General features: G+C 52.4%; 1 pseudogene across 1 annotated transcript; it reads right to left on the minus strand.

Moving 5' to 3' along the window:
* Positions 1–6,438: 6,438 nt before the first annotated feature.
* LOC307056625 (phosphoethanolamine/phosphocholine phosphatase-like) lies at positions 6,439–15,517 on the minus strand (annotated as a pseudogene). Its single transcript has 4 exons — positions 14,785–15,517; positions 11,891–12,072; positions 11,576–11,710; positions 6,439–6,550 (listed from the first exon to the last, which is right to left on the minus strand). The product of its transcript is annotated as a phosphoethanolamine/phosphocholine phosphatase-like (transcript).
* Positions 15,518–20,265: the final 4,748 nt, after the last annotated feature.

Genomic DNA, 20,265 nt, shown 5'->3' on the forward strand with positions numbered 1-20,265 from the left:
GAGGATACAAACAGATGGAGAGATATACCATGCTCCTGGATTGGAAGAATCAATATTGTGAAAATGACTCTACTACCCAAAGCAATCTACAGATTCAATGCAATCCCTATCAAACTACCACTGGCATTTTTCACAGAAGTAGAACAAAAAATTTCAAAATTTGTTTGGAAAAACAAAAGACCCCGAATAGCCAATGCAATCTTGAGAACGAAAAACAGAGCTGGAGGAATCAGGCTCCCTGACTTCAGACTATACTACAAAGCTACAGTAATTAAGACAGTGTGGTACTGGCATAAAAACAGAAAGATAGATCAGTGGATCAGGATAGAAAGCCCAGAGATAAACCCATGCACATATGGCCAACTTATCTTTGATAAAGGAGGCAGGAATGTACAGTGGAGAAAGGACAGCCTCTTCAATAAGTGGTGCTGGGAAAACTGGACAGGGACATGTAAAAGTATGAGATTAGATCATTCCCTAACACCATACACAAAAATAAGCTCAAAATGGATTAAAGACCTAAATGTAAGGCCAGAAACTATCAAACTCTTAGAGGAAAACATAGGTAGAACACTCTATGACATAAATCACAGCAAGATCCTTTTGGACCCACCTCCTAGAGAAATGGAACTAAAAACAAAGATAAACAAATGGGACCTAATGAAACTTCAAAGCTTTTGCACAGCAAAGGAAACCATAAACAAGACCAAAAGACAACCCTCAGAATGGGAGAAAATATTTGCAAATGAAGCAACTGACAAAGGATTAATCTCCAAAATTTATAAACAGCTCATGCAGCTCAATAGCAAAAAAACAAACAACCCAATCCAAAAATGGGCAGAAGACTTAAATAGGCATTTCTCCAAAGAAGATATACAGACTGCCAACAAACACATGAAAGCATGCTCAACATCATTAATCATTAGAGAAATGCAAATCAAAACTACAATGAGATATCATCTCACACCAGTCAGAATGGCCATCATCAAGAAATCTAGAAACAATAAATGCTGGAGAGGGTGTGGAGAAAAGGGAACACTCTTGCACTGCTGGTGGGAATGTGAATTGGTACAGCCACTATGGAGAACAGTATGGAGGTTCCTTAAAAAACTAACAATAGAACTACCATATGACCCAGCAATCCCACTACTAGGCATATACCCTGAGAAAACCATAATTCAAAAAGAGACATGTACCAAAATGTTCATTGCAGCTCTATTCACAATAGCCCGGAGCTGGAAACAACCTAAGTGTCCATCATCGGATGAATGGATAAAGAAGATGTGGCACATATATACAATGGAATATTACTCAGCCATAAAAAGGAACGAAACTGAGCTATTTGTAATGAGGTGGATAGACCTAGAGTCTGTCATACAGAGTGAAGTAAGTCAGAAAGAGAAAGACAAATACCGTATGCTAACACATATATATGGAATTTAAAAAAACAAAAAATGTCATGAAGAACCTAGGGGTAAAACGGGAATAAAGACACAGACCTACTTGAGAAGGGACTTGAGGATATGGGGAGGGGGAAGGGTAAGCTGTGACAAAGCGAAAGAGAGGCATGGACATATATACACTACCAAACGTAAGGTAGATAGATAGTGGGAAGCAGCCGCAGAGCACAGGGAGATCAGCTCGGTGCTTTGTGACCGCCTGGAGGGGTGGGATGGGGAGGGTGGGAGGGAGGGAGATGCATGAGGGAAGGGATGTGGGAACAGATGTATAAGTATGACTGATTCACTTTGTTATAAAGCAGAAACTAATAAAAAAATAAAAATAAAAAAAAACAGGGAAATTCTTTACAATTCCTTCAGGGGCTCTGATGAAACCTGGAATGACCCTATCTACAACGACAGCTGGATGTGGCATAAGGCTGGACACTTGGGACTGAGAGGATTGGTGAGATTCGGTGAGCAAATGCAGACCATTTAAATCAATAATGTGTGGCACAAATTCCAAGGGTCCCAACTCTCCAGGTTCAACGGAATATTACTACAGCTATAACATGTACGGGAAACCTAGAGAATGGACACACTGTGAATACGAAAGGTTTCTAAAACTCAACTAATAGTCCCTCTCCTGGTGCTCCGGTTTGACTTTCCAACTGCTTTACTATCAATCTCCAAACTTGGAGAGACAGCCCCTTTAACCTCCTGGTTCGCACAGGTTGCCAATTTGGCAGAGGATGAAAGGGAAGAGGGAGAACCAATGATAGAGTGGCTGTTAGGCATTTGGACGGGCACATTTCACTCTAATTTCCCATCAGGAAGAAGAATTAACCAAAGTCTCAGCCACCCGCCTGGAACCAGTATAGGTCCTGAACCAAAATTTTGGACTTGCGGTCAGCTCACTAAAAACGAGTTGAAAAATGGAACTCAGGGGCACAGCAATTCACAAACTGGCAGTGTAATAAAGGACAACTATCGTCCAAAAATCTGTTGAGGGAAGGCAATGAGGCGGACTTGAAAGCGAGCCAGAATAGCAGGAAACAGGTTTCAAGAGGTACATTGGAATCGCCTTTAACGCACAGGAAGAGGGGCACAACTTCGACAATGATGCACTTGGCCAAAAAGGGCGTATGCGTTTTCTCTGGCATATATTCAGGAGAAAACGCATACGCCCTTTTTGGCCAAGCAAGCAAGCGGGCAATGCAAATCTGCACTACAAAGAAGTATCACTTCACACCGGTCAAAAGGGACTTCCGCAAAATGTGTAAAAACCAGAAAGGCAAGACAGGCCCTGGAGAACAGGAAGCCTTGTTATGCTGATGGGCGGGATGTAAATTGCCAACTCCCTCTCTGGAAGAGTGCATTGTGTTCCCTAAAACAAGTAAGCAACAGAGCTACAGATCCAAGGGCACATCCAGTCTAGGGAATATACCTTGGGAAAAGTGAAAATCAATAAGACAGAGCCACCCCAAAATTTAGGGCTGCACTGCTTACAAGAACCTCAACTTGGGTACACATTAAATATCCCAGGAAAGACAAAAATGGTTCAAGAAATGGTGGTACTTACGTACGATGGAATATTCCTCAGCCATGAAATCAATGTCATAAGGCCAGTAGCAGCAAAATGAGTGGATTCAGGTACGATGATTCTAAGTGAAAGAAGTCACAGAGAAAAAGAAACTTATCATAAGATATCACTTATGAAGGTCCTGTAAACATGGCTACACATGAACTGAGTTAGGAAAGAGAACAGAGTCTCACATTGAGAAAACACTCTTATGCCTGCTTAAGGGTGAAGGAGAGGTGGGGTGATGCATAAACCAGAGTTTGATATTAGTACAGGTACCGTTCCAAAAACCAACTACGGAATAGACAAGACCTACACCTTCCTCAGTGAAAGGGACTTAAAACCCCATATTTCCCGCAGAAGAATATACCTGACTAGTAATAATCTTAAAACCTATGTATTGATATGTCTCCGTAAGGGAATCAAGTGTGTCTAGACTGGCATAAACATGGAAGTGAGAATCAGCTCAAACCCACTATAAAAAGGAATTTCAAAAACAAAACAAAAAAACAGGGAAATTCTTTACAATTCCTTCAGGGGCTCTGATGAAACCTGGAAAGCCTTACCCTACGCCATACCCTAATCCTAATCCTTACGCTGACACTAACCTGTGCATCAACACGTACCCTGACCCTAGCACGTTTCCGTAGCCTCCACTGTGCCCTAAACCTTGCCGTTCCCTAACCCTAACCCTAGCCCAGAACGGAAAACTATGACCAACCCTACACCTTATCCTACGCAGTACCCTAATCCTAATCCATACACTGACAGTAACCCATGTGTCAAAATGTACCCTAACCCTAAAACGTTTCCATACCCTCACCTGTGCCCTTAACCTTGCCGTTCCCTAACCCTAACCCTAGCCCGGAACGGAAACCTACCACCAACCCTACACCTTACCCTACGCCGTACCCTAATCCTAATCCGTACGCTGACACTAACCCGTGCGTCATCACGTACCCTGAACCTAACACGTTTCCGTACCCTCACCTGTGCCCTAAACCTTGCCGTTTCCTAACCCTAAACCTAGCCTGGAACCGAAACCTACCACCATCCCTACACCTTACCCTAAGCCGTACCTTAATGCTAATCCATACGTCAACACGTAACCTGAACCTAACACGTTTCCGTACCCTCACCTGTGCCCTAAACCTTGCCGTTCCCTAACCCTAACCCTAGCCCGGATTGGAAACCTACCACCAACCCTAGACCTTACGCTACGCCGTAACCTAATCCTAATCCGTACGCTGACAATAACCCTTGCGTCAACACGTACCCTGACCCTAACACGTTTCCATACCCTCACCTGTGCCCTAACCCTTGCCATTCCCTAACCTAACCATAGCCTGGAACGTAAACCTACCACCAACCCTACACCTTACCCTATGCCACACCCTAATCCTAATCCGTACGCTGACACTAACCCGTGCGTCAACACGTACCGTGAACCTAACACGTTTCCATACCCTCAACTGGGCTCTAAACCTTGCCGTTCCTTAACCCTATCCCTAGACCGTAACGGAAACCTACTACCAACCCTACACCTTACCCTAAGCCGTACCCTAATCCTAATCCATACATCAACATGTACCCTGACCCTAACACTTTTCCGTACCCTCACCTGTGCCCTGAAACTTGCCGTTCCCTAACCCTAACCCTAGCCTGGAACGGAAACCTACCACCAACCCTACACCTTACCGTACACCGTAACCTAATCGTAATCTGTACGCTGACACGAACCCGTGCGTCAGCACGTACCCTGACCCTAACACGTTTCCGTACCCTCACCTATGCCCTAATCCTTGCCGTTCCCTAACCCTAACCCTAGCCCGGAAGGGAAACCTACTACCAACACTACACCTTACCCTATGCCGTACCCTAATCCTAATCCGTACGCTCACACTAACCCGTGCGTCAACACGTACCCTGACCCTAACACGTTTCTGTACCCTCACCTGTGCCCTGAACCTTGTCGTTCCCTAACCATAACCCTATCCGGGAATGGAAACCTACCATCAATCTTACACCTTACTCTAATCCTACTCTGTATGTCAAACCGTACCCTGACCCTAACACGTTTCCGTACCCTCACCTGTACCATAAAACTTACCATCACCTAACACTGACCCTAGCCCTAGAACTAACCCCAACACTAAACCATAACCCTAACACTAAACCCTAACCCTAAACCTAAACCCTAAATCCTGACCCAACCCTAACCCTAACACAAACCCAACACTAACCCTAAAACTAATACTAAACCTAAACCCTAACCCTAACCCTACCCTAAGCCTAACACCTAAGCCCTAACCCTAACCCCTAACCCTAACCCTAAGCCTAAACTCTAACCCTAGCCCTAACCTTAAACCCTAACCCTAACCTCTAACCCTAAACCCTAACCCTAACCTGTAACCCTAACACCTAACCCTAACCCCTAATCCTACCCCTAATCCTAACCCTAACCCCAACCCTAACCCCAACCCCCAACCCGAACCCCAACCCCTCACCCAACCCCTAACCCTAACCCGTACCCTAACCCCTAACCCCTAACCCCAGCCCCGACCCCCGACCTCTGACCCTGATCCTGACCTGTAAAAACAAGGTCATCTGACTATAATTCATTCCAAGAACACAACCCTATTGAGCGAGAGAGGAAATAACTACTCTAAGCTCTGGATGATAGACCAGAAACCAGATTTAAAGAAAACTATGTCATTGCTGTTTTCCACTCCAACAGACAGGTATAATGAAGCAAGGAATCCCCCTGGCCCTCCAGGATCTGCATAATCTGAGAAATTCTTAATGTAAGGCCAACTGGTCCAAGGCAGGGGAACACAATCAGATTCACAGGTTGCATCAGACCGGAACTCTCCAGACCACCCAGTTCCAGAAACTGACCTGGATACATTCTGGACCACCCAGTTCCAAGAACTGACCTGGGGGCTTTCCACCCAGCCCAGCCTTCCCGCCTTTCGAGGGACAGGACTAGCGGTCCCAAGACTGATGTAACCAACACCAGATAGTGCCACGACACCCGAAGAGACCACCAGATAAGGAATACCCTGCGCCCTCCCAGATTCACCACACCCCTTTCCCTTCTTCCCCTATAAAATTTTGCCCAACCCTCGCCCGGGTGCGACTTCTCTGGCCCCTTTCTCTTGAACCAGTGAACATCGCCCGGGAGCGCCCCCTAATAAAGCTCACTTGAAGCTTTCCTCTGTTTCACGATGCCGTTTGTTAAGACCCGACCTTACATTTGGTGCCGAAACCCGGGAGGGGTACAAAGCCCCGCAGGTTACCGTGCGGGCCACTCCTCCCCTCCCCCAGGAGACAACTAGGGAACCTCTACTCATCCACCCGATCCGGCAGAAAATGGGGTAAGTCCCCCTACCTTGTTCCCTCTGAACCCCAGAATCCCTACCCGCCGGACTCCCTGTCCCTAATAGCGGCCGCATCACGGACTCCTCCATCCGCTCTCTGGGCCTCGGGCAACTGTGGAGACGTCCCAATTGCCTGACCGCCCTCCGACCTGCCGTGAATTGGAGACTGAGACCAGGGACGCCTCTCTCTCTCTCCATTCACTCAGGGACTGGGGGTCATGGGAACCTTGCAATCGAAACCAGATTCTAAGACGCCCCTGGGGTGTCTCCTAGCCAATTTTACAGCCCTCGGTTTCTCCCAAGATCTCTGTCGCCGACGGCTTATTTTCTATTCAACTGTGGCCAGGCCACAATATCCTCTAGACAATCAATCCAAAATGGCCTCCTGAAGGGACTTTCAATTTTAACATCCTCCGTGATCTAGATAATTACCGCCGCAGGATGGACAAATGGTCCGAGGTCCCCTAGGTTCAGGCCTTCTGGTATTTACGCTCCCGCCCCTCCCTCTGCATCGATTGTTCCACTTCCCATATCCTTCTTGCCCCTAATTTCCTTTGACAATGACCCCTCTCCACTAGCCGACCCACCCGAATCTCTCGCCTCTCCCCCCTCCAGAGCTCCTCTCCAGCCTCCACCCTACCCTGAAGCAGTCCATCCTCCTGAACCCGCTCCGGCCCATCCAACCACTCCCCCACCTCCCTCAATGGTTTCTCCACCCACGGCCCTTGCTTCACCAATTAGTGCACATACATGCTCTCACGACTCCCAAGATCCAAATCTCCTCTGCCCTCTGAGGGAGGTAGCAGGAGCGGAAGGATTAGTTAGAGTTCATGGTCCCTTTTCCCTCCAAGATCTCTCTCAAATAGAAAAGGGATTAGGCTCCTTTTCTGCCGACTCTTCCCGCTACATCAAAGAATTTTGCTACCTCTCTCAAGCTTACGATCTAACCTGGCAGGTTATCTTTGTGATCCTATCTTCTACTCTGACCCCTGACGAGAGGGAAAGAATTCAAACTGCTGCCCGAAACCATGCAGATCAGGTTCACCTTACCGACAACTCCATGCCTGTAGGAGCGACTGCCGTACCTGGCACTGATCCAGGCTGGACTTATCAGGATGGCCAAGATGGCCGTTGTAAACGTGACCTCATGATCCAATGCCTCCTGGCTGGCATGCAGGCTGCCTCTCATAAGGTAGTTAATTTTGAAAAACTAAGAGATAACCCAAGAACCTAACGAAAATCCAGCTATCTTTCTCAATCGCCTTACAGAGGCCTTAATTCTCTACACCCGGCTGGATCCCGACACCCCAGCAGGGGCAGCAGTCCTAGCCACCCATTTTATCACCCAATCAGCCCCGGACATCCGAAAGAAATTAAAACGGGCAGAAGACGGCCCTCAAACCCCTATTCGAGATCTGGTAAAGATGGCCTTTAAAGTCTACAATGGCCCTGAGGATTTGGCAGAATCTGGCCGACAGGCTCGGATGCACCAGAAGGTGGCCCTCCAAACCCAAGCTCTTGTAGCCGCCCTAAGGCCGGCCATCTCCCATGGATCACAGCATCCACGGGGTCCACAAAAGGAAACCCCACCAGAGGCCTGCTTCAAATGCGGAAAAGAAGGCCACTGGGCTCACCAATGTCCCAATCCCCGACCTCCTTCTAAGCCCTGTCCCAGCTGCGGGCTAATGGGCCACTGGAAGAGCGACTGCCCTACGACTGGCCCTCCCTCAGCGTCTCCACGCAGGGGGCGGGCCGACCCAACGGCATTACCACTCGAACTGCTGGGATTGGCTGACGACGGATGGCACCCGGACTCGAAGGCCCCCATCACCATCGCCAAGCCCAGGGTAATGCTACAGGTAGCGGGTAAGTCCATCTCATTTCTGTTGGACACGGGGGCTACCTATTCGGTCCTGCCTTCTTATTCCGAGCCAGTTTCTCCTTCCCAGATCTCGGTCATGGGTATTGATGGCAAACCACCCTTCCCACTCCAGACCGGTCAACTCCCATGTCATATCGAAGGACTCCCTTTTACTCATTCCATCTTGGTCATACCAACCTGCCCAGTTCCCTTGCTAGGCCGAGATGTCCTTTTCTACTTAGGGGCCTCCCTCCAGCTGGTTAGACTTGACCCTAAGGTCCCCTCTTCCCAACTCCTGCTTCCTCTTCTCGGCCTGTCTCTAAAACCCTCCCCTTCCTATCCCCCTCTTCCAATCACACCGAACCCAATGAATCCCCAAGTCTGGGATACATCTAAGCCCGTAACAGCAACACACCATTCCCCCGTCCTCATCTGCCTAAAGGACCCCTCCACATGTCCATCAAGACCCCTATTCCCCATCTCTGAGACTCACCTTAGGGGCCTACTACCTATTATCACCAGACTCCTAAACCAGGGACTCCTTATCCCCACTGACTCTCACTGCAACACCCCCATCCTGCCTGTCCGCAAGGCCTCTGAGGATTATCGCCTGGTCCAGGACCTCCGACTAATCAGTGAGGCCATAATTCCTCTCCACCCAGTAATACCAAACCCATACACCTTGCTCTCCCATAACCCCCCATCCACACCCCACTTTACGGTTCTGGATCTCAAAGATGCCTTTTTCACTATCCCCCTACATCCCGACTCCTATTTCCTCTTCACCTTTACCTGAACGGATCTGGATACTCATACTTCCAGTCAGCTCTCCTGGACAGTTCTTCCCCAGGGCTTCCATGACAGTCCTCACCTCTTCGGTCAGGCGCTGGCACGGGACCTCACTTCCTGCTCCCGTACCCCCAGCACACTCCTTCAATATGTAGATGACCTCCTCCTTTGTAGCCCATCTCTCAGCCTCTCAAAACAACATACTGCAGATCTCCTCAATTACCTTGGCTCTCGTGGTTATTGGGTCTCCCCAGCCAAGGCTCAGTTATCTGTATCTTCTGGAACCTACCTGGGGCTCCACCTTACCCCTACCACAAAAGATCTAACAGCCGATCGCACCCAGATTATCCGTGAACTCCAGCCTCCGGAAACAGCAGAACAAATTCTCTCCTTTTTGGGCCTTATAGGATTTTTCCAACACTGGATCCCCAACTTTGCTCTCCTCGCTAAACCCTTGTATCTAGCCGCTAAAGAAACCCCTCAAGGACCCCTCACCTCTCCTTCCACCGTTCAACAGGCCTTTGTCACCCTCCGTAATGCTCTGATATCTTTTCCTCCCCTTTCTCTGCCCAACCCAAACCGACCTTTTCACCTTTTTGTGGATGAACGGGCCGGAATAGCCACTGGACTCCTTGCCCAGCCTGTAGGGCCTTCCTACCACCCCGTGCCTTACCTCTCCAAACAGCTAGACCCAACCATTTGGGGATGGCAACAATGCCTTCGAGCCCTAGCAGCAGCAGCCGAACCGGCCAAACAAACACTACAGATACTCAACCACACAGGAATAGGTAACATCTCCGACTGCTTTCTATGTGCCTCGCTTGGCCGGCCACCCTTGGCTGCTGTCCCACTCGACCAGCCCTTCAATTCTACTTCCTACACATCCCAAAACCCTCCTTTTTCCCCGTTAAAAGTCCCCATATTCCTTGATTCAAAAAAATCTCACCATCTGTTACGGCAGCCGCCCAAATCTAGCTGATACTGGGTTTCTTTGCAACACATCCCTCACGGTAAACACATCAATTGAAGCACCACCAGGCATGTTTTTGTGGTGCAATGGTTCCCTCACAAAAGAGATCAATTCTTCCTCCCCCTTCCCATGTATCCCCGTTACTCTCGTCCCACAACTCACACTGTATAGCCAAGACGAATTTTCCTCGCTAATCACGTCGCCCTTTACCCGACAGAAAAGAACTATCTTACTTCCTCTGGTCACAGGCATCTCTCTCGCCTCCTCCCTGGTCACTGCAGGCTTCGGGAGGAGGGGGGAGCTCTAACACGTAGTGTTTCAACATCCTGCAACTTAGAACATAAACTCCAGCTAGCCATTGAAGGCTCCGCCGCCTCCATCTCCTCTCTCCAGCGCCAAATCACCTCCATAGCCCGAGTCGCTCTCCAGAATCGACGAGCCCTGGATCTCCTGACGGCCAACAAAGGAGGTACTTGCCTCTTGATATGGGAGAAATGCTCCTGTAAACGCCCTCCATCGCTTAAGAGAAGAACTCCAACGCAAACACCAACAGTCCGCCTCCCCAATTCCCGATTGGTGGCGATCCACCCTCTATACCTGGCTAACACCAATCTTAGGCCCCTTAATTCTCATATGTATCTTGCTCACGTTTACCCCGTTTTCTTAGGTTCCTTCGGCGGCGCATGGAGGAAGTCTCTCGGGTGGACACAAACCAAATGTTCCTCGGTCCTTACACCTTGCTTCCTACAGAACCCCCCACTAGTCTCCCCTAAGCCTCGGACCTCTGGTCGCCTGACTCCCCTTTTGACGCCCCCATTCAGCATGAAGTAGCCAGAGATCAGAACACCGCCCCATTACACCAAAGATGTCGGGATGTAAGGCCAACTGGCCCGAGGCAGGGGAACACAATCAGATTCACAGGTTGCATGAGACCGAAACTCTCTGGACCACCCAGTTCCAGGAACTGACCTGGGGGCTTTCCACCCAGCCCAGCCTTCCCGCCTTTCGAGGGACGGGACTAGCGGTCCCAAGACTGGTGTAACTGGCACCAGATAGTGCCACGACACCCGAAGAGACCACCAGATAAGGAATACCCTGCGCCCTCCCAGATTCACCACACCCCTTTCCCTTCTTCCCCTATAAAATCTTGCCCAATCCTCGCCCAGGTGCGACTTCTCTGGCCCCTTTCTCTCGGACCAGTGAACGTCACCCAGGAGCACCCCCTAACAAAGCTCACTTGAAACTTTCCTCTGTTTCGCGATGCCGTTTGTTAAGATCCGACCTTACACTTACACATCAAGGATGGCTCTGAGCTGAATTTCTGCAAAACAAGACTATCCCGTGCGAAGAACAACCCAGTAGAGCTTTGTATCCCATCAGCTACAGGAAGAGAATGGCCGCAGGCTACTGAAAGCCAGCAGCATTTACAACTTAACTCCCATGGCCTCTGCAGGGCTACGTCTGAGTTTTCTGTTTCTGCCCCTGTACCAAACAGCTCTGGTGTAATTCCTCGTTCCTTCCTCCACCCACCCCCACCAACCCCTGTCCCCTTACCTGCGGTCCGCAGCCCTCCACTCCGCGCTCGGATGCCGCTGGGGTGCCAGGGACCCACGGGACGGGTCGTTCCCAGCCGCCGGGCGCTGGCTCCCTAGACTCCCTCCGCTCCGCGCTCGGATGCCACTGGGGTGCCTGGGACCCACGGGACGGGTCATTCCCAGCCGCCGAACACTGGCTTCCTAGACCCCTGCCAGCTCGCGTGGCGCTAACAGCTAGGAGCCCCAAGGACGCCCCGCGCCAGTTGCGCTCTGGCCGGGACACCCACTTCCGGGACACGCTCCTCCGGGAGAGGCGCGCAGACCGCCGCCGCACTCAGGTGACCCGCAGCCAATGCCGAGCAAGACCCGCACGGGCGGCGCCGCGTCCGCACGGTGCAGCACGATCTCCGCGCTCCAGGCACGGGCGCCGGGGGTCGGGCGTCTCCTCTCCTGAGAGGCCGCTAATGATGCCCCAGGGCGCTGGCCCCTGCGGCGCGGAGACCGCTCCAGGCTGGACTCACCGACACCAACGCCGCCAGGAGGAGCGCTTGGCGGGACTCAGCAAACAACCCAATGTTTTAAATGGAAAAAGGACTTGAAAAGACCCTTCTCCAGATAAGACATATAAATGGTCAGCAAGCACATGAAGAGATGTTAATCATCATCAGTCGTGATGAAATCCAAGTTAACACCACAACACCGACCCCTCCACAAACTAGAAGGCCTACAATCAAGAAAGCTAAAAATAACAAATGTTGGCAAAAATTTAGAGAAACTGATACAGAATTTCCCATAGGGAAAATGAGTAAGTTCCGGAAGTAGATGCTGAGAATATTTGTACAAAAACATGAATGTAGTTAATGCCATAGAACTGTATGCTCAAAATGATTTAAATGGTAAATGTTATGTGGGGGGGTTAACATAATTTAGCCCGTGCTTTATACCAGACCCCAGAGTCAAAGCTTCTCATCCATTTTCTCACTTTTACTTAACCTCCTAGGATCTTCACACTCCCACTTAACAGACGAAGCTGAACCTGAGAGGTTAAACTAAGTGACTTGCCCAAGGCTCACTCAGCCAAGTCTACACTATTCAATGTTACTGTATTTACTGAACACCTGCTAGAGCACCTACTGAGCAATACCTCCAGCACCTGCCAGAGACATTGTGGGAAGACCAGGATGAACGGGGGCTGAAAGCAGATTACAAAACATGGGTAGATCCTGGGGCCCTGCTCTCAAACACTGAAGTTTCTTGGAGTGAAGGGGATGGCCTGTGTCACACTTGTGGAGCCTTTTATTCCACCCCACTGCACCCCCACAGAGGAGGGAAGCAGCTGGACTGATACTGAATAATAGCTCAGCTGGGGAGGAGTCCTGGGGCTTTGAAGAAGGCATCTCCTGCCCCACTCCCCACATTGCCCCCAGAGTCCAGTATGTGGGCACAAGCATCCCTGGGGTGGGGCAGGAGGCACGTCTCATGGCACCCCTCTCCTCCCACCCTTCAGTAATGACACTGTACCCATACACCCGCCAGAAGGACAATGAACTCTCCTTCTCTGAGGGCACCATTATCTGCATCACCCGCCACTACTCCGATGGCTGCTGTGAGGGCATCGGCTCAGAGGGGTCTGGATTCTTCCCTGGGAACTATGTGCAGCCCAGCTGCTGACAGCCTGGGATCTCTGGGATGCTGACCCAAGCACCGCCTTGAGTGAGCCTCGAGTCCCACACCAAAGCCTGCTCCAGTCAAGACTGGACCAGCCCGGCACACCTCCTGGGCTGTGAGCTGTGTCTGTTCCTTCCCCCCATTGCAGTGGGAAGGCGTCCTGGTAAAGACAGAGGAGGTACCCAGAGGCCTGCTGGAGACAGGAAAAAACTGGAAGCCAAGGAGTTTGGTGACCTTACCCACAGGGGACCCTTACGCCATGCAAGACAGGGTCTCCAGCTGCAAGTGCCAACTTTGAATAAAATTCTGATGACCTCCTGATGAGTGCCCTGCAGGGCTAGCGGGCCGAGGGACTGAAAGGCAACCCACTTGTAAGGCTCCCACTAGTTGAGCCTCCTCTGCCTGCCCTAAGCAGCAGTATCTCCCATCTCCTCGGTGCTCACTGAGCCCTCCACACTAGACCCCTGTGCCCCTCTGCAAAGGTGGGCCGCATCCTGCTCTTTTGCCTGTTGCCTGCTTTGTTATGTATTCAGTCTTGGTTCCCCAAGCTGGGCACTCCTCCAAGAGTGGGGACCAGCTCCCTCACTTAGGTGGGGCTCTCTGAGAGAAGAGCTCACCTCGCCCTCGTCCCCCAGACGGCAGCGTGAGACACCTCGCTCACCTCTGCCCCTTCACCTCCTTCACAGCTCTGAAACTCCACAAGAGGGAGGTGGGCCTTGGGTTTCCACTGGCTCTGCTTTACAGCATCATGGCTTTCTGTTCCATACGGGAGGAGGGGGACTCAAAAGGGCCCAGTCAGTGGGGCGACTTTGGTTAAGTCCCTGGTTTCTTGCTGCATAGACGAGGCTGGGTGCAAAGAGACATCTTCGGGCTCTGTGAGGTCCCTGGCTGGCCAGACCCGAGCCCCGGAACAGTGTGCTACCTCTTTCCACCAACAGGAGGTGACCGTTCCCTCTAGCTTTTTATCCTGTGGGGATGCTTACAGGGTGGGGTGGGGGGAGGCAAGGAGTGTAGTGTAGGGTCACAGTAGGTGAAGCAAGATCTAGGCCTCGGACCTTCGGCAGGGAGCACCACCTCTCTCCGTGGGGAGTCTGGTGCGGGGAGGTGGGGGCGGGAACATTTCGGGGCCTGGGTCCCCTGGACAGAAGACTGGAGGAGGGAGGCCACGCAGCCCAAGGCAATAGTTAACCACAACGCGGCGGGACATGTTCCTTCTCGACCCTGACAGGGAACCCCGTCCTCCCAACTGAGAGGACAAGGTTTGTGGAAACACTGCTGCCTGCTCAGATATGCGTGCCACGCTGCTGTGGCCAGACTCCAGAATTCGCTTGCAGTGGGACTGGGGGAGGCAGCTGAGCTCGGTTAACTGCACAGATGGGGACAGCTCCCAACTCCCTCCTCCAGTCCCCAAATGGACCAACCTGGGATTCCGGGAAATCCTGGAGGGATATACCAAAACGAAAGGGAAAGGGAGTAATACAACTAGCTTTCTCTTTCCCGACCCCCACCGCCCCACCCCCTCCCCGCCCAGGTGGCCCCTGCAGGCCACGTCCTCAGCACCTGATGCAGGTGTAGGCGCACTTCGGTGGAGGTTTCCCAGGCACCACCCTGGCGCGGAAGGAGCTGGGCTCAGCCTTCTGCGCCTCCTGCATAAGGTGGTGCATGGGGTAGTGGCGGCGCGGGAAGGCCACGTCGCCACCTGCCAGCAGCCCCATGGGGCAGAAGTCGTTGGCGCCGTCACTCACATAGAAAAGGTGCTTGAAGGGCACGCCGTCGTGGGCCTGCTCGTGCAGATAGTCGCTGAGCACCTTGTGCTGGCACATGTTGGCAGGGCAGCGAGAGCAGCTGTGCGCGTGGAAGGGCCGCAGCGCCAGCAGCCCCCAAGGGTCAGGCCCCGATGGGTTGCTGAAGATGCAGCAGAACAGGTCGTGGTGGCCGGCGGCGCGCAGCGCACTCTCCACGCCAAAAGTGTTGGCGTCTGAGATGAGAATAACCTCAAAGCCGGCGCCCTGCTTGGCCACAAACTGCAGCAGCTCGCCCGTGCCGGGCGACAGGGGGATGGCCTCGTAGATGGCGCGCAAGTCCCGCGGCCGCACGCCCTGCTCGCCCAGGTACTGGAAGACGCGATGCATGTACTCGTTGTAGAAGCCCTCGTGCTAGGTGGCACGCAGGCTCTCAGGCAGCCGCTGGCCCGCCGCGGCACGCGCACGACAGAGTCGTCGCTGGTTTCGTCCACGATAGTCTCATCCAAGTTGAAGGTCAGGAGGAAGCGCGGCGCGCCGGGTGCAGCCATCCCGCTGTCCTCTACCAGCTTTGTCCTGAGCGATCAAATCCTTTTGTGGTCACCAAAAAGAGTCCCTCAGAGGAAAGCGGGACAGGACCTCTGAGCTTCTCCTGCAGGGTGGGGAGCGACGGCTGCAGAGGTCTGTCCCCGCTGAGTCTGGAGTGTCAAGTGGGGAGAGGGCCTAGATGAGGTATTTGGGCACAGGATGGAGCAAGGGGTGCTCACGGGAATTGGAGGGGACGCTGCGTCTTATCCATCCCCGGATTTCTGGGCTCCGGCTCTGAGTCCCTCCAGTCCAGAGGGTCCGTGAATGCTGTGCATCTGGGCCGTTCCCTCCACTTGCCCCCCATCCCCATGTTATGTATTTTTAACCACAATTTTAAAAATGAATGAAGCACTGATAATACATGTTACAACATGGATAAACATTGAAAACATTCTAAGTCAAAGAAGTCATACTGAAAAGGCCACTCATATCACAACCATCTTGTGTGCTTTAAATCCATAGCAGTTTTGAAAATGAGGGGATGGGACTTCCCTGGTGGTCCAGTGGTTAAGACTCTGAGCTCCCAATGTAAAGGGCACAGGTTCGATCCTTGGTCAGGGAACTAAAATCCCGCGTGCACAGTATGGCCAAAATATAAAATAAAATAAACGTCATTGGCCTGGTTTGGATCATAGCATCGTCCTTGAACCCATCAGAGCACCCATAGGATGGAACATGGGATTGGCTAAATGTGGATCATATGCCCATCTTCAAGGTGGGTGGAACGTAGCATCAGCCCTCTGGAACTGTTTGGACTGGAAACAGGTAAGAAGTTCCCAAAGGAAAGCTGAGATTCTGGACTTTGGCATGAGAACAGATGCTGGCTTGGGGAAAGCAGCAGATTCCACACCACTGATGGCCCACTGCACAGCTGTGGGATCTGAAGGCCAAGGAAGGAAGGTGCTGAGTTAGGGTCAGGGGCTGCAGCCACCCATCCAGTGCTCTTGCTGTCCGTCCACAACAGCAAGAACCTCTTCCTCTTGCAAAAGGCACAGCCCTCCTTGATGTCTCTGGTGGCGGGAGCCCAGGAGTCACACCTGCCCCCTGGCCACATGACTCACCCATCCCCCAAGAACAATACTGCTCATTTATCCAGTCTCCTCCCTCCTTTACAAAGAGCAGAGACTAAATGCTATAGTGGTTAGGAAATTCTTGCTCAGTGAAGCAGTGGGAGGCTCAAGGATTATGCCGTATCATGGAATCCATCATTGGCAGCTTTCAGAGACCACATGGGTGCACGTGGCTCTCCAAGACCATGCAGCCTCAGTGTGAAACTGTCCACTGGGTGGCCCAGTTGCTCCCGTATCTTTGACTCTTAATGAGTATGAATATCAAAAGTTTGTTACAGCTGGAAGCACAAAGGATTGCAAGGCCATGGTCTGCCGTACGGTTGTTGTGTCAGGAACACACTCAAATGTTTAGACGGTTATTACCTCGCTTGGCAGGCTATGAGCCTGTGAGGGGGAGGCCCTTTTCTCAACCACAAGGATGTTAGTAACTGAAACATCCCAAAGGGCTGTCTGTGCTGCCCAGGTAGCTGTTCAATTGCCCAGCAGCAAGGTCAGCTCAGTAATTGGCCACAGAGACTTGACAGGGACCGGACTGGCCTGAGCTGGAGGACCACAGATGACTGCCTGGATGGTCAGAGGTCAAGGGCTGTCCTGAGACTTGATGTCTATTGATGCCCACTCAGATGGGACAAAGGATGCCTGCAGTCCCAGGAGGGCCCCACCAGCCCTCAGGAGGCAGCACCTGGGGGCTGGTAGGTCGCTGCACCAAGTTCTGTATAAATTCATAACATGACCATGGAGTGAGCTCAGTCAGGCCTGTGCTAGACCCAGGCTGCCCAGGCCAAGTGGGGCCAGCACTACTCTTTCCAGTTCAGATGGTAGGAGGAAACCCTGTGGGCTTCTGAGGCCCTAACAGCCGTTGACTGAGGTTGAGGTGGATTTGAAACAGTCAGTGACCAAAGCAGACGTTTCGTTCTTCTGCTCTCAGGTTCCAGGATGGGGGTAGATAACCAGCGGCCCAGGTGAACCCCACATTCGTGAGTGACCCCGGGCAAGTCCTGTCCACCCTACAGGACTCAGAGGTGTGGGGTTAGGGTGGCTGTGGGCCAGTTGTGCTTAACACTAACCCACTAACCCTAACGCCCAAATCTCTACTGTTCCCTCCCTAACCCTAACCTCCTCATCTCTAATCCTAAACCCTAATGCTCCTAACCCCTAGCCCCTAGATACTCGACCTTGACCTGTAAACTCCCAACCCTTACCCTGACCCTGACTCAGACCGTCTGACCTGACCCTCTAACCCTGACCCTCTAGCCTGCGTCCTTTAACTCTAATCCCTCAAAACCTGGGCTCAGCTGAGTGGCTCCATCCAGAGGTGAAGCAGGACCTGTCTTTGGGCCCCCACTGCCTCTGCCCTCTCCTCCCCCAGGAACCAGAAAGTCTGGGTTGTTGGACTCTCCTGACCAGAGGGGCAGCTGCTCCTGGTCCACCTGTGCCCACACCCCCCTCCTCTGGGGCCCTTGGCCTCTGGACTGTCTGACCTTCAGTCCACCTTCAAGAGCCCGGAGACAAATCCAGGTGAGACGCCTGCTTCATTGGCACAGGTGGGACCTGGTCCGCATCCTCACAGCCCGGCCAGAAAACTTCGTGTGCACTGTCTCATGAGGCTGCCTGTCCCCAACCAGCTGGAGGGGTCGGGAGTCAGATGGGGAACCGAAGTGTCCTTGAGGTTGGAGTGTGGGCAGGACAGGGTAGGAGGGGCGAGAGGTGAGGTGTCATCATTCCCAAACCAGGCAGGGAGTGTGTGCTGTGTTTGCATTTCGGACAGGGAAGAGTATGTCAGATGGAGGCTCTGAAGTAGCACACCTTGCAGGCCAACCTACTAGGGCAGTTCTTCCCTAAGCCAATGGGTGGCACAAAACAACGCAACAAACTATACGTATATCCTTATAATGAATCTGGCAACTGTAAAGGAAACGTCACAGGTCATGGCAACTGAGACACGAGGAGCCCATCCCGCCCGCCCAGCCTTGCGCAGTCTGGAGGTGGAGCCGGGGTAGGCTGGACAGGCAGCTCCCGGCTAGGGCCTGGGCCGGAGAGCCCCAGGAGGCATGGCAACCCGCAGACAATTTCCAGAGCCCACGGCAGCTGGGAGACGTTCCCTACAGAACAGCCTTGGACCCTGTGTGTCCACCCTGCACACAGCACGACCCCGTCGACCCCTGGGCCTCATTCATGGCTGTCTGGACACCCCTCCCCTCACGCCCTGAGTGCCTGAGCCCCCAGGGCCCCCTTGGCTGAGCCTTCTCTGCACACCTGGCTCTCCTGACTATCCCTGCCTCTCTGAGCACACCGTGTCCTTCCCTGGAGTCTGCGGGTCTGGCTAAGGGTTCCCCCTTGACCCCGGGTAGGCACCACAGCCAACGCTGACGCTTGCCTTTCCTGCAAGATGGCCCCCTCAGTCTCACCAACTCCAAACTGTGTTGCGTTTACTTCTGGGAAAGAGGGAATGAAGAGGAAGCCCCATTCCGGCCTCACACAAGGTGCGTGCTAACCTTGTGGACCCAAGGGACCACCACAAAGAGGCTGGAAGCCTGGCAGAGGCACAGTCCCTACCGTCACCCCTGTTCCTCGGCCCAGCTTCTCTCTTCTACCATTGAACCCCTCAGCCGCCACCAGAGGAAAAATGTGGTCCTAATCCTGTCACTCTGGTTCCAAAACTGTTCTGTCTATAAAACGAAGTCAAAGCTAGCTGTCTGGCCACCCTTGCAGCCCCTCTGCGATGTGTCCTCCCCGTGAGCCAGGCACCCAGCCCCTTCCCCTGACCCCTGACCCCACCCTCCTCTAGAGTGAGCTCCGTCCATTCCGCTCCTTCAGTTCAACTCAGCTGCCACCTCCGCTGACTCACCAGCCAGAGGTAACCTCTCCCTCCACAGACACACCTGGCCTGCAGCTCCTCTGTCCCACACCCGGCTGGGCTGAGCAAAGCTGAGAGCATGCGTCTGCTTCACTGTGGACCCCAGGCCCCAGCACATAGCACAGGCTCAGGGATGTTTACTGGACAGATGGATGACCATGAGGATGAGCAGGCATATCACTCACGGTAGCGGGTAGTGGTCCTCCTTTTGAGTCTCTACACTTCACCACAAAGTGCTGAGGCAACAGCAAAAGGGAGGGTGGGGGAAGGCGGCACCAGAAAGCAACAACTCCATGCCTTCCTCATCCCCCCACAGCACGCATGTGTACACACATATGTGCATGTACATGCCCAAGCATACCAGCATTCACACACATGTACACACACACATTAAAATATGGACTGCAGTCACACACAGGCACACAATCACACGTGCTGCGCATGCAAAAACACGTGCATACACACATGTGCCTGCCTGCACATAAACACACTCACATGCACTCGGATGTACACAGACCTGTGCACAGACAGCACACACATGCACATGCTTGCGCACACTCACGTTAATACACACACATACACACAAAAGCTCAGGAAATTTCACAAAGTTTGTTTTTGTTTCACCCTCCCCAAGAATGAGGAGACAGCAGATGGTCCCTGGGAAATAAAGATGGTCATGGCCCTGCATCTGTCACAGAGGCTAGGTGAAGGCTCAAGCACGCTCTGCCCTGCCCAGTCATGGGGTACAGACCCAGCCTGCTCAGCTGCCTCAGCCGAGACTTCC

This window comes from Hyperoodon ampullatus (assembly GCF_949752795.1).
Source record: "Hyperoodon ampullatus genome assembly, chromosome: 7".
Taxonomy (NCBI): Eukaryota; Metazoa; Chordata; class Mammalia; order Artiodactyla; family Ziphiidae; genus Hyperoodon; species Hyperoodon ampullatus.